The following is a 14035-nucleotide window of genomic DNA, read 5'->3' as shown; positions in this document are numbered from 1 at the left end:
TACATACGTGCCCTCAACGACATCACCCTCCCATTTAAAATATGAAAACGACTCGGCAGCATCCCTTAAATCCGAAAAATGTCTTATCGCGGGGAAAGGCCTTTCCTCCTTCCTTTCCCTCCATTCCCCCTCACTACCACCTTTCCCTTCCTTCCTTCCTTCCTTCCTTCCTTCCTTCCTTCCTTCTTTTCTACCGCTCATACCCTTCTGTACCATCCTTCCGAGTGACAGAGAGAGAGAGAGAGAGAGAGAGAGAGAAAGTTGGCGCACAAATTCCAGATCCTTTCTTTTCAGTGGGAAATTGTACATCCACAAAATCCCTCTAACTTCACATCGCCGTCTTCTCTATCAGTCTGTCTGTTTCTCTCTCTCTCTCTCTCTCTCTCTTTCTCTTTCGTGCATCCACGACGGGCTTTTATTTCTAGCAAGCGGACAGGCTGCTCACCCCGCCTTCTATCTGCAAAACATTCGTCTCCCGGGTGTCCTCGCCGGAAGCCAGATACAACGGGGATTCGTCGACGATGCGGGGCTCGTCGTCCCTTTGCTACTTCTTTTTGAAACTCCGTAAGGTGGTTGTCCCTCGGCCCCAGCACCTCGGGATTGCGAAAAGCTTGCAAAAACGTCGGGTTGCCGTGGGCTCTGCCCGACGTACCTCCTCCCCGTTTATTTTTTTGCCTTTTTTCTTCCTGTTCGTGTCCGATTCCGCACACCCGATAACCAGCCGTAACGCCAATTCCTTTTTTTCGAAGACGGAGATATACCGTTCGAAGGATTCAATTGTGCTTTCGCGACTCAACGCCCCATCTCCCGCACTGATTTATGCGACTAGGATTGCAATTAGCAATCTGACACTGAGATCAAAATCTAACCAATTGCCTCAAGGCCGTGAAATTTTAATGATATTGATACGATACGATATTATCGAAAAGTTTTATCGTTTCTTATCGATATTTCTACTCGTAATAACTTAACTTTTTTTTTTATTTTTTATAAACGTTATCAACCCAAGTTCTTTTATTTACATAAATTTATACTTATCTTGCGCGATAATTTGTAAATTATCACTACAATGAGCACTCGGAATGTTTAAGATAACGACTAATGACATAATGAGATATTAAAAGCTGTTTTTGCTTAAATTTGCAAGTTTTGGAAAAACGGTATCTTTTTTAAATACATATATATATATATATATATATATACATATATATATATATATATTTGATTTTATTAAATTTGTATTCGTATAGTATCATATTTATATATATGTATTTGTAAATATATTGTTTCATAAAATCTAGTCATTTCACCTAAGCAATTCCCGATAAAAGATCGCATTAAAGATAATAAACTGTGTAAAAATGTTTTCTAAATTATACGTATTGCACGGTAAATATTTATCGTGGTCTTTACAATAAAATTGAAAATTATTTTTCAAGCCCTACGACTTTTACGTTTTGAAAGCCCTTCGAGCATTAATGAGTGCTCTCCCTCCTAGAATATATAGAGATTTAAAGAGCTCTGCTTACACCCAATGAACAAAGAAATGAAAAATAAACTGATTCATTTGACTTTTATATTAAGTTTTGCGCAACACGACGGTCCCTGTGTTGGATAAAATATTCATTTTAAGAAAAATATAAAATTCTACAGCCCATGAAAATGCCAATGTCTTATTAATATATTATTTCGCCAGCTTGATTGAGCGAAAATTGTAAGATCATTAGTCACATTGTATGCATCTTAATAATTTATTTTCATAATCTATATAAACACACATTGATAAAAGTTTAAACGAATTTCATTTATTTAATTTAACCGAATATTTATCTTAGCAAAAAGTAGTTCAATTAAATTTGTTGTATAAGAACGAATGTTTTTACCTAAAACAATATGTTAGGATGCACACCGAGCAGGCAAACGAAAATAAATAGCGGTAAATAGAAAAGTAAATGGCAAGCCTGTTCGAAGTAAATCCCAATTGGTACAAATATGACTTGCGATGTAAGGAATACGAACTTGGTATAAATTTCGAGAAAGCACTTTCGAATCAGTCGGCTAAACCATTAATAAAAATAAAATGCTCTTGCTCACAAAAATTTTTTTTTTTTTTTTTTTTTTTTTTTTTATACATAAGACTACATGCAATTATTATCTTGACTCAAATGCCATGTACTCGAATTTAAATAAATTTGAAATTTTCTATACGAAATTGATATCCCTTACATAATGAAGTTAATAAAGAGCACGAATGATATAATCGCCATTATAATGCGTATTAAAAATTAAAAACAAATGGCGAAAAGATTCTATTATTTATTTGTATCTACTTTTAAACTTAAAGTTAAACTGGCGTAAGATAATAAATAATAACAACTAATAGAGACCGAGTACTTGATAGTACTTGGAACAAAATAATTATGAATAAAGTTATAAAGAATTTTACTTTTGTACATAGCAAACTAGCTAACTTGTGCTAATTAACTTATGATAACTAAAGATAAGATTTTTATAGATAGACTTTATAGATAAAAGCTATGAGTAAGCCATAATAAATAATAAATCCAGTTAGTTTATTATTAATTTCGAATTGAACAATTGTATATCGGCAAGCAAAATGGAATAAGCCTCTTTTAAAAGAGAAATTTTAATTATTAAATAAATATAATAGAGCAACATGTCGTATGTTTCGTTCAATTAAACAGTTTTGCATACTAAATTCTATCTATAGAAAACATATATTTAACGATAGATAATTTTGAATTCTTTGCATTAAGAACTTATAAAGTGCCCGAATAAATTTCTGACTATTAGAAAAAAGAAGAAGGGAAAAAGGAAAAAAAGAAGAAACAATGCAAATATATATATACATATATATATATATATATATATATATATATATATGTTTTTCAAACATTTATATTTGTATGTAAATTTTCAGATATATCGATCGTCAAAGTCCATGAATTATTTATTCGTAGAAAAAAAAATTTTTATTTCCCAAGCACAGATATGGGAAGACATTTTACCAATACACGAATAAAAGAAAATAAATGAAAGTGTCTAGGTCTATTTCGAGTAAATATTTATCATCGCGAATTCAGATTTATGTTACCCGAGACTTCTTATTGGCCTTGAATAAGCGAATCAAACTCGAATCTGATAATTCAATAGACGCGTACATTTGGGGTGAGAAAAAGGAATCGATTAGCGAAATCGTTCAATTAACAAAAGCGTTATAAGTGTCAAAGAATACTGATGCATAACCATCGTATCCATTCATTTCCAATCCCATCGCCGCCATCATTCTAGTGAGTTCTTGTGGATACCCTATGAAATGGTCTCGGCCCCAACCCCCCTCTCTCTCTCTCTCTCTCTTCCTCCAAAATGTCCGCGGTAAATTTCTCATGATCTAATGGGTCCTCGTGTCGACTGTAAAGCCACCTTTACGATCCGAAACGAAATTACGGTTTGGTGCGGGCGACTCGAGCGTGGAGAAATAAAAGTTGCGTCGTATAAGGGAGTCGAGCGAGCCTTCCTTCGCTTTTCTCTCATCAGCCGAATTTCGCTCGTGAATTTCACGCACCTCGATAATGCGGTTGTGTTCTCGGTACTCATTTCCGCGTTTCTTTCATGGTGGCGGTGAGGTCAGAAGTTGGACACTTGCAGTTGCATTTTTGTATGAGCGCGCAATTCGAGGGAATGTGTGAAAGATAACAAAATCTCTTTCACAAGACAGACAGACAGACAAAGAGAGTGAGAGTGAGAGTGAGAGGGGGGGAGGAGGGGGGAGTAAACGATGTAAGGTTGTTAAATTGTATTAGATTATGGTGAATTTATGAGTAATTTTATAGACATGCCGCGACAAAGTTTCATGAGTATTAATTTTATCATCATTTCTTTGTCTGCATCTGTGGGGCTGCTTAGCGTGTCCGTATGTACGAGGACGGAAGATGCCGTAAGAAATTTAACAATGAATAATATCGTAATTATTTTTTCTTTATTTTGTCATTGTACGGTACATTGCAATAATTATTTGGCCGATAATTTTATGCTATTATTATTTATGATAAATTTTTATTTACGAACAGTACGTTAATATACGCGTAGTTTCATTAAACGCAATCAATTTTGCACATTGACCATTTTCCATTGCCAATTTACGCATATTGCAATGTTCCTTATGGAATTATTTAATTGCCGAAAAAATCAAAGTATTTGATGGGAATCAAACCACCTGATTTCTATAATAGTTATAATTAATAAAATCTAAATTTAATTCACATTGATGCATGAAGTTGTAAGGCCTTTTTTTAAAATCTAACAAAATTGCCGGACGAAGGAGATATCGTGGCGTAACGCACGAAGTATTATCTAATAGATTTTTATTCTGTCCGATGAAGAAAAATAAAATTATTTGTGAAAAGCCCGTATAATAGAAAATTCTTATCTCTTTCAATTAATCTAAATCGATTAACCTGAGAATATTGAATAGGTTCGTTTTATCACTCGTAATGTATTTCTTTACGAGGTGGTTGTTCGGCTTAATGAGCACGAGCAGCTTGCATCGTTAAAGGGGAATGGGAAATTATTTTTGTAAGTTAATTTCGCGGAGGCTGGCACATAGTCTGGTTATTATTGTAAAAAAATTCGGCTACGAGGGAGAAAGAGGGAGAAACGGCGATAAATTGTTGTTGGGGCCTGATCGTACTCGCAACGTTATAATTTCTCTAATGATAAACAATCGATTTTGACTTTATAAACTAGCTGTGTCTGATCCAAAATCCGTTACGAGGCAATTGGCAGTCGTATCGCTTAGTCGATCGTTGCCAAAGGATGATCATCAGCCAGTATATTCAAAACACTTGGAACATAATTTTCCCCTGTCCGATTACCCGGAGCGATAATAATTGTCCCTCCCTTATCGACATCAACGTCGAGATTAACGAAGATCTAGCTGCGCGATCATTAGAGGACGGCGAATCTATCAACCTACGACATTTCCACCGCCTATCCAGCGAGAATACGGAAAGCGCGCACTGACATTCGAATGACCGTGATTTTTCGGGTTTGAGTATCCGAGTCAACTAGCGCGGAAATCTGCCGAAATTGCATTCGTGAGTCGGGCGAGGAGGCGGACAGAGGCGATGGATTCGTAATCTTTCCATCAGTTGCTACATAGGAAGCGTCGATCTCCATTCGGCCATGACGAACCTCACGTCTGAATAGAATCCGTCCGAAGCCGGCTCAAGATTAGTTTTACTCTCAAGATTAGTTTTAAGCTACTCCGCCGAGGTGTAAATGTGGTATCCAAGTGCTTTTTTGCCGTATAATACTTTATAATGAAATGATCAGCTCGCTTCAATCGTAGATTTCGGCAAGGGCCTTTCATCAAGGGAATAGTAATGAAGAATTGCCGTGGAGGGAAAACCGAGTCAAAGTTGCGAGATAATAATTCGAGGAAAAGTCAAGTCATGGGCGAGGTTCAAGGCAACGAGGAACTCGAATTTAATGTGCCAGCCTTAATAGATGGCGTTGTCGATGCCTTCCACGATGCCGCTGGCTCAATTTGATAATGTCGATGTGATTAGCGATGGGACAAGTTTTGCGTATCCAATACGATGGAGTTGCAAAAATGCCAAGAATGAATATGAAACGCTAAATGCAAATGGAATTCCTTACATGTCACCGACAATCACGAAAGTAGATGCGTTAAACGGATTAATCTTCGACATATTCTTTCATTCGGATTAAAGCAACTCTGCGTTTATTTTTCCGTCGATACTGTTACTTACGATCGCATCTAGCTCTGCCTGATTTCACAAAAGTTAAGATAATCTAGTCTCGTTAAATATTTACGGGCAAGAACTTTGTAAGTGCACTTGAAGTAAATGGAAAAGGTAATAAGAGCTTCTAAAATACGCGGGTACTGAATTTCAATCTCAATAGTTTCTTCAAATTTACATTGAAAAAGACAGGGATTCCTTAAACTACGTAATTCCAATATAACGTCGTCCAATTGTAAAGTGGCAGTTTCAGACATTTGCAATACTCGGTAAGAGTTGAGAGAGCTGAAAAATGGCCTTGACGAGCAAGAACAAATACATCGTGCTTTGTACGTTGTATGTACCGTAAGCGCTAAAGTTCCTATGCTAAAGTTGACTCTGTGTTTTTGTTTGTTTGTTTTTGTGTGTGTGCGTGCGGCTGAATTGAAAATGTAACGCGAGATCGGCCGTGACGCGTTTGAAAGTGTCTGGCGCGAAGTATAGAGTCGCGTGGAAGAAAAGTTGGAATCGATAGATCATGGCCAATAGGTCCACTAATTAAACTTAGCCAGAAGAGTTTAGCTCCCATAGCGAATCATTCATTAGGTTGGTAATGGAGAGGGATAAGGTCGGGGCCTACCTCCCGGCTCCTGCTCCAGCGAGTCCGCGTTGTGCCTCGAAAAGGCTCTCGAGCCGTCACTACGGATTCTCCCTAAAAAAGGCGCGCACTTCTCGAGCGCCTTCGACGCGCGTTGCATTCCATTACGAGTGCAGCCTGTGTCGTCACGCACGACTGCGGCGCACGCGAGGGTGGAATTTCGCATCTCCGAGTGAGCCCTCGGAGGCCGCGCCCCAGGGACTTCTTTTCGGCGCTTTCCATTCTCCGTTTTAGGGCTCGAGTAAAAACTTGGTTTTGTCGACGAGTGGCCGACTTTGAATAACTTTATTATTGAGAGGGGTTGGTGTGGCGAAGGGGGAATAGTGGTAGAAGCAACAGCAGCAACAACGGCTGGAGCTTTGACAGGGAGACGTCGATTGACACATCGGGGCTTACGGGGGCGCGAGATTTTAATGTGCCTTGTGGTGCGCGCACGTGAGTTTGCGTGCGACTGCCGTATTAGTGAGAGTAACGAGGAGCGAGCGTGGAGGAGACTGTGTACGAAAGGAAAAATGCCGGTTGGAGGTGGGTATGGGGGAGTAGTGGTTTCCTTGACTCGCCGCGATAATAAAGTTCGAGGCTGGATCGCATTACTATTTCTTGCTTCGTCGTTACGCTCGAGTTGAGCTTTCTCGTAGCCGAGGCTTTCAGCGTTTAATATCCTTACCTCGTGCTCGTCTATTTTGGACTCTAATGTAATGCGTCCGCACACATTGTTTCGCAAAAGTTAATATAATGGCTATTTGCATGCTTCAAAGCAACAAACAGTGTATAGAAAATTCTTTGACAACGTAGTTTGTAGTGGTTATTCAAGTGATAAACTATGAATTTTCGTTTAGTGGAAAGTTACAACCACTAATTTTTGATCCTTGATAAATTCTGTTTGATATATAATTCGTCGTCGTTGTTGTTGTAATTGTTATTGATGCTACGACTGCTGCGACTCTGATTGTTGTTGTTGTTGTTGTTGTTGTTTCTGTTGTGGTTTTTGGTAATGGAACTATTTGTATTGAGATTTTTCGAATAGGGCATTATTTCATCATATTTCTTAATGATATTATCTTTCTCAAATACTAGGAATATATGGCGTCTAATAAAAATGGAATTTTAATAAACATGAACTTTAGTTATGCACTATAGAATTGGAAAAATAAATTGTACTGACTAGTCGTTCTGTAGAATTCATCATTTGAAAATACATTTAATTTCTACGGGTTTATTAATATTTTTAACGTTGAAGTGAGCTTTATTAAAAGCAATTTAATCAACGATATATTTTCTTCGAGCTATTTATCATAGATAATTTCTCTTTATTATTCCAAATAAAAATAAATGACGCATCAATAGTTATTATTATTTTTTCCCTCTTTTTTTTCTTTTCTCTTTTTATTATACCCTCCTCCAACCTACCACCCACCCCCCTCCCCGCCCCTCCAGTTCCATAAACGTTGTACGAAATTTTAACGGTTTATCGAGCGTTAAGTTTTAATTGTAAAACCAATTATATATGTTTATATTTTATGTACCATAATATATATATATATATATATATAATGGCATAAGGTAGCTTTATAATTTTACTGAACAACCCATTTCATTTTCAACATATCGACCGCAATTTCATTTCGGCCGAGTACGAACCCACAGCAATGCCACGCACAAGTTTTAGGCTTCGCCACATTAGCATTCGAATTAACTTGCGGAATATTCATTAGCACCGCGTAAGAAAAAGACGGGGTCAGTATAAGGTACTTACAAAATTCGTCGAGTACCTCAATCTATCGAATTACGAAATGGAAACAAAGAAAAGGGCTCTCGCTTCCCCGTACCCTCAATCCAGTCGAATCAACTTAATTTTGCCGTACGCCGGTCTTCACGAATAAACTACAAAGCTCGATTTAATTCCTAGGGCGAACATACGATTACGTCGTAACGAACCTCCCAGTAGCCAAAGACCTTGACGAGCACCTCGCTTCCGCGTCCGGCGTACGCCAAATCCAAGTCCGCCGAATTTTCCCTGCCCCACGAAAGCGTAGCCCAGACGGTAATTACGTCTCTTCCTCGTCACGCTCTTAGGCTCTTAGGCTCCTTTATGTTTCGACAGCTTTGCGCCTCGCTGCCGCGCAGACAAGTATCGCCTGACTTTTTTTTTGCTTCACTCACGCTTCACTTCACTGTTTTTACGGCCTTGCAAAGTCGCCATTTGCGACAAGCCGCCGAGTGCGCGGATAGAGAGCCGCGCGACTCACGGGACGTCGTCGGAAGTTTTTCGTTTGAAGTTGTCATTTGAAAAGCTCATGGGGCCTGATGCTTTAAACCGAAATATTCTTATGCGAATGCGAGCAGCAGTTTTGGATGCATCTCGAGCCCTCGCATTTTCTCACATCTACGGATACTTAATAAGTTTGCGTTGTCCTGGGAAGAGAATTTCCCTTACATTTTATTCAATGGAAGTTGTAAAGACATTTTCTTAAAGTTGCTTAGGAACTTTCAAATTGAATATGCAAAACATAGAAGAGTCTACCGCAGTGCGCACTAAAAAGATATTTTATTTCTTCGGCCGTGGCCCCTTGCTCGCGACTTACCTTCTACCGCCCATTGTACATACACTTTTCTTTTTGTTTTCAAACACAGTATGTTGCATTGCATTTCATTCGAATATCTTTCTCCGTTCTTTTAAATAACGTTCCAGTTTGTTTAGACGATGATTAGGTTGCGCGCGTTAGGTTTTACAGTACCTACGTACGCATTACCTGTACGTATAAAACGCACGTTGAACAGAACGTTCGAGGCCCTTATTTTTCATATTTATTATCCTAGATAAACAAATGTGCTTATCCGCCACGAGTAGGTTATCATAAATATTAAAAATTACTTGGCATTAAAATTATGAATGGCAAAATTTTTTATATTTATTTATTCGTTTATTTATTTAATTGTTTATTGTTAAAGGTATGATGCGGGTGTGCGATGATCGTATGTCTTACGAGTCGAAAAAGTCACATAGTCCACGAGTAGTTACATTACGCGAGTTTTCAACGGATCATATCGTACAGACGTGTCTAGGACTACATTCGCAAATCCGTCGATACTTTTCGTTCGATCCTGCGAGCTTCTTTTATCTTTGAGTTAAATGGCTAAAAGATCCTCCCATTGTCGGATTAAATGGCCAAAGGGTAAAGCCAATGGAACGTAATGCAACGTCGATTAGAGTTTGAGGCGCGGAGTTTGCAAGTCCGGCGAAGGATACGGCAGGGAATGGCTCTCGCGGCGCTACCTGACTTTAAACGAATAATGTTACTTTAAGGAGCGCGACAAGAGGAATGGAGAATTGGACCAACTTGGCGATTCCGAGGGGCTTACGCGGCGTGGCAGTGTCCCGTACAAATTCACCTTGGCGCCGTGGCGCATCGCCGAGTGGCGGAGATAAAAGGGAGGGATATCCCCGGCACCGGGGTGCGAGCGCACTTCCGCGGAAGTTTCCCGGCACTTTTAAGGATATACGAGGCGTACGTTGTACAGTCCTGCCGAAAAGGATATCTCCTTGGCTGGCTTTTTTTAGCTTACTACTCGATGCAGACATTCGCGTCGCCTACATGAGAATCCCTGAAAGTGTATTTGGAAATATTGCTCGGACTTGAGTCATACTTTAGAGTTTGTTAAGTAATTATAGAGTCAGAGAGAGAGAGAGAGAGAGAGAGATACGTAAGATAGTTGAATTTATGGATTCGAATTTGTTCATTAATGTTATGATTTATAAGCCATTGCCTCTTTATTAATGTCTTTTTAAGATTTCTTTCATGGGCGTCTTCCATCCATCTATATTTATTCACGTTTTATTACGTATGGCAATGTTATTATTTATATTTAATGCAAAAGTTTGCTCATTGCGATGCATTTCGAGAAGTAAATACAAATTATTCATATTAAATGTAATAAGTGTGAAAAATCATTAGCATTTTATTAAAAAATATAGAAGAAGGTTTTGTTTGTTTGTTTATTAACATTCAAATCAATGCTAATTTAACCGACTATTAGGTAACGTGTCATACAAAAATAGACGTTTTTCCACTTTGGAGTTGCCAATACTGATATTATGAATTGAATTTCCATTTAATTTTTACCAGAAAATAGTTAGTTTTACATACATTATTGTGCAGATTTATGAATCGTGGATTTTTTTTAGAACTCCTTATGTAACGTAATACAAGTTTTTACATTGGAATCGCAGACAATTTGGAAAATTCAAAATTCACTTCTTAACTCGACACTGTAGTGAAAAAAATTTTTTTATTTATTTTAAAAGCAACTTATTACATTTTTTTTTTTTTTTTTTTTTTTTTTTTTTTTTTTTTGTTATTTTTGGATCGGACTGTAAGACCAATATGAGCTTAAAAGGTTTGAAAGAAACGCGGGGTGAATCCGCTATAAGATAGTTCGGTTATGGCTGAATATTTTTCTTTCAATCTCGTTTCGGTCTTTTTTCTTCCTTTTTTCTTTTTGCTCTTTTTGACGAGATTTCGTAACAACATATTTCTATGCCTGCTTGCTCGTCAATTCGGTCTTTTTGTTCGGTAAAAAAATGTATCTTTCGTCATTTAAAGGATAATTATTTTAGCCTCGTAGAACGCAATTTCATTTGTGAGACAAAAGAACAAACGATAAAAGCTTAGAAGATAACGGATTTCATCATTTTCATGTTGCAGGGGTGGCGGAGGGGATATTTACCAGTAATGCCGATTGAATTTTTTCAAATAAATTCACAAGCAATTACTTTTGCATCGTATAAGTTTTATAGAACGGCTATCTCCGTTACTACTTGTGCAAAAGGCCGTGAGCAGTGAGACTTTAAAAACAGAAATCATTATTTATCGCATAGGAGGAAATTCTTTAGGTAACTGCGGATGTCTTTGCCAAGCCAACTTAATTCTTCCAAGGCGCACAACCAACTTCCTCCTTTTACTTCAAACTTCAGGCGTTCTACAACGTTCATCGTCAATTTCAGTGTAAAATGTAAAAAAGAAGAAAAAAAAAAACAAAACAAAACAAAACCAAACAAAAACGGGGGAGAAAAGAGAAAGAAGAAAAAAAGTTAAATGAATTTTCTGATTAGTAAGTGCCACACGCTATCGTCCTTTTGCTGCTTTTAATGCCTCTTACATTTACCGCTGCAACAATCATGAAATTCTCACAGCCGATGCTCAAAGTCCGTAGTGGCAAACTGAAATCCCGTTTAACAATTAATCTAGATAGAAGATTGCCGGGCACTTGCAAGAACTTGGAAAAACAAAGAAGCCGCTCGGCAGTTCGCGTAAGCTTTTAAGAACCTGGGCCTCTGGAGCGCCGCCTTGGCGCAAAGCTTAAAAGGCCTTCCGTTAGCCAGAGCCAAAGAAAAGGGAAGAAAAAGAGGAGGGCCGGTCGCCAAGAGCGCGGCTAAATCATCGCGATGAACGGCGCCGCGATCCTTCGCTCCGCCACTCGCCAACAAACACAACACGAGCGAATCCCGGTGGATGTGGCGGCGGCGGCGGCGGCGGAGGCGGAGGCGGAGGCGACCAAGAGAGAAATTCAGTTCACGCGAGTCCAAGTTCGGGATGGGCTGTTTTTTCGTGGTACGTCGAGAGCTCGATAACCGGCCGCTTACCTTTGGCCGCGTCTGCGCTCTCCTCTCGTATCGGCCCTCGTGCTACCATCATCAACCTCTCCGTTGCCCCCGACCCAACCCCTCCCCCTCCCCTCCCCTCCCCGCCCCTCTCATCCCCGCCCATTTACTCGCGCGCATCCTCCTCGCGTGCGACTAATGCGCGCGTCACCTTTCTTGCGCGCGAATTTTCGACAGACGTTAGCTCGACGGTTACTCGACTTTGCCTCGTTTACCTCACGTACAGCCGCGAATTTTCCTTTCTTCAGCGCCCCTAGCGACATATATTCGTACGTATTTACAATTTATTATAGATCGTATTAAAAATTCACTGGCATAGTTGGGCTACTTTTCTCAAACGATAATACAAGTCCGTAAGTTTGGGAAATGGAATTTCCCGTTATAATATATTCATTCCATCAAGTCTAATGAAAAACTAGAGCAACGAAGCTTTATCATATTACTTATGTATTTTTAGAAATTTTTCGAAATAGCGTATACTAAGAGAAAATACGGTTCATCGGCCTCTCCATAAACTGTTTCGTTATCCTTATGTTATGTTTCACCAAAGGTACCGAAGGAATGGCGAATGCATTAATTTCGTTGACAAATATGCAAAAATTGAATTCAGTAAACGCAGCATTTGTATTCCTCTTGCAAGGGATTAGCAATCGCAATCAAAGTCGTTGATATCGTAAATATTATTTTTATGGGCTTATTTTCCATGTGCTACGCGTAATTATAAATGGTCGCTGTAAAGCATATTTCAAAAGTTAATTTGTTATATTGATCGAGAATACGGGGAGGGGGAAAATGTTACTCATTTTGTCAAAATTTATTTTTTATCGTCATTGTCAAAACTATGCAAATTCTTCATAACACCGTGGTAATTAATTCCCGAAAGCTTAAATATTATAAATGGCTTGAAAAAATCAACTACTTCGCTCTTGTCCCAATTAATTTTCACATAATAAACGATAGACGTATTTATTTTAATATAATATTCATTTTTCCACTTATAATTATTATGTAATAATTGCCTCTTACCGAGAGATCATAAAACGATGACTGTCAAAATTGTGGAAAAAGAAAACTTTTTCTGCTTTAAAAAATTAATTATGAAATGATCATCTACGATATACTTTTAAAAAGGATGAATAAGAGAGACCATTAGCGTTTCATTTAATTTCCCGCGTCATTCTCCCGGGGAGAAAAACAATACTCTCAATGACCCTCCACTTCAAAGTATTCAAAGCTGCACGGAAAGTTTATACTTTTGTAAAGACAAGGAGGGCTGCATGGTAATGTCGTCGACGCGCGAATCACTCGCCAAGATTCTTCGGCTAGACTGGCGACACGATACAACCCACATGGGATGCGAGCGATGGTCCGTCCCATCTCGACTCGCTGGATCGACTTTCCAATTGTATTAAAGAGGGAAGAGGGGTTGGACCCCCGAATGCTTTACCCTACGGCATTTTCCTACCTTAACAAGCCGTGGGCGCGCGCTCGTGTAGTTTACAGGGCCCCGACTAACTGCCAAAATTACGGGAGCTTACGAAGTTAGGAGAGATGAAAAGAGGACTACTTTTGCGAGAAATTTAATTCCAGGATAGCTGATACGAAAGGAGTTTTTATCGGGAAATATATAATACAGAGACGAACCGATAAATGTATATTAGTATTCTTTGTGACATTGGGAGCGTGAAATTATACGTTAAAGCGATATTCCTGATAGAGATATCTTTGTCGCATTGGCGAAAAGTCTCCCGAACAATTTTTGTCAAGATTTTATGGTCTTTCGTACGTTTAATTGATATATATTGTTAAACGCATAAAATCATAATATATTACGTTATTTATAATTGCCATAATGGGGTGTAAAATGAAAATATTTTAACTTTTTATAACGGCAGGTAGTTGAATATTAATAATATACATCGTATTGATTATTCTAATGCGTCAGAAAAG

Source organism: Ceratosolen solmsi, unplaced genomic scaffold, assembly GCF_000503995.2.
Source record: "Ceratosolen solmsi marchali unplaced genomic scaffold, CerSol_1.0 scaffold43, whole genome shotgun sequence".
NCBI lineage: Eukaryota > Metazoa > Arthropoda > Insecta > Hymenoptera > Agaonidae > Ceratosolen > Ceratosolen solmsi.
This window is presented reverse-complemented; position numbering follows the sequence as displayed.